This window comes from Sorex araneus, chromosome 6 (assembly GCF_027595985.1).
Source record: "Sorex araneus isolate mSorAra2 chromosome 6, mSorAra2.pri, whole genome shotgun sequence".
Lineage (NCBI taxonomy): Eukaryota > Metazoa > Chordata > Mammalia > Eulipotyphla > Soricidae > Sorex > Sorex araneus.
This window is the reverse complement of record NC_073307.1, coordinates 151,841,506-151,843,340: the sequence shown is the minus strand read 5'-3', so window position 1 is coordinate 151,843,340 and position 1,835 is coordinate 151,841,506.

The window sequence follows — 1,835 nt, the reverse complement described above, 5'->3', positions numbered from 1 at the left end:
AACACATAAATATATAAAATCATTGCATTTTATGTATGAAAGAAATTGAATGCTATATGTTAATTTTATCTCAAATGTAACTAGTGATGGAGAGAGTGCAGTGAATAAGACACTTGGCTCACACATAGTTATGTGACACAGGTTTAATCTACTGTACCACATATATCCCCTAGTCTCTTCCAGGAGTGATCCTTGAGTGCAGAGCCAGTATGCTCAGAGCTACCCCAGATTCTGCAATCCTGGCAGGACTCCAAGGTCCATATGGGATGCTGGGAATTGACCCAAGGAAGGTTTTGTGCAACACAAGTTCCCTAATATCTGTACTCCAGCCCCTTGGTTAGATTTATTCTTCTGTATGTGTGGTGACATTTAAGTAAAATTGTTTTATTACCTTTACTTTCAGCGTACAGAACAGAACTGACATTTTTGTATTGCATCTCACAAATTTTCAAAGTGCAATTTATTTTTACTATATTTAGATAACATTATATATGTGTAAATATATTTTGTATAGGTGAATTCTTTTAGAACTACTTATATATTAAGTTACTTATGATAATAAAATTATACCATGCTTCAGATGTGAAGGTTTTTTATATCTGTGTTTAGCTTAATCTCCTCATCAAGAAACCAGTGGAATGCTTAACCTACACATTGAGGATGAACTATACTTGTGACACCGCTCTGTATCACTGTCCTCCCGTTGTTCATCAATTTGCTCGAACGGGCACCAATAATATTTCCATTGTGAGACTTAATGTTACTCTTTTTGGTATATCAAATATGCCACGGGTAACTTGCTAGGCTCTGCCGGGCAGGCGGGATAATCTTGGTAGCCTGCTGTGCTCTCCCAGAGGGATGAAAGAATCGAACCCCCACTTGCCATGTTCACGGCAAATGCCTTACCCGCTGTGCTTTTGCTCCAGTCCAAACTATACTTTATTGAATAATTTATTTTCAAAGTTTTATATATTTTATTTTTATGAAGTAGTTCAGAATATTTCATTGAAGATAATGTTCAAATACCAATCCCATCACTGAAAACCTTCACACCACAATAAGAGGAAATGTGTGACAGTTGTTTTATTTCATTCTGGAAACATTTAAGCCCGTATGTAGGAGAATACAAGCAAGTATGTTAAAACTGAACAAATGTGTGCTACTTTTGGTAAGTAAGTGGGCTAGAGTATCAAAGGTCACACAGTAGCAAATGTGGTTATACATTCCAAGAAATTCTGTGTCACTCTCTTCCAGGAGCTTTAGTTTAGTGTCTCTAGATTTTGGCCATTGATATGGCTGCTGGAGCAGTTTGTGGGTATGACAGCCAAGCTATGTAGGTGTGACTGCCAACCAGCGACAAATTTTTGAATGAAGTTTTCCAGATGTGTAGTTTTTTGCTTCTCTCCTATTTATATTTATTCATTTTTATATTTTATATGAGACCTGTTATTGTTATCATTGAGAAAGATGAGTAGGGAGAGACTGCGAAAATCTCAGGGCTTGGACAAACGGAGACGTTACTGGTGCTCAAATCAATAAACAACAGGATTACAGTGATACAGTGACAGTGATATTTTATATGTTTTAAGGGCTAGAGCAATAACACAGTGGGTAGGGGTTTGCTCTCAGTTCAATTCCTCCATTCTCTCGGAGATCCCGGCAAGATATTGACAGTATCCCTGCTGCACAGCAGAGCCTGGCAAGCTACCTGTGGCATATTTGATATGCCGAAAACAGTAACAACGAGTCTCACAATTGAGACATTACTGGTGCCCACTCGAGCAAATCGATGAGCAACGGGATGACAGAGATACAGTGATGAATTTCAGAACTGA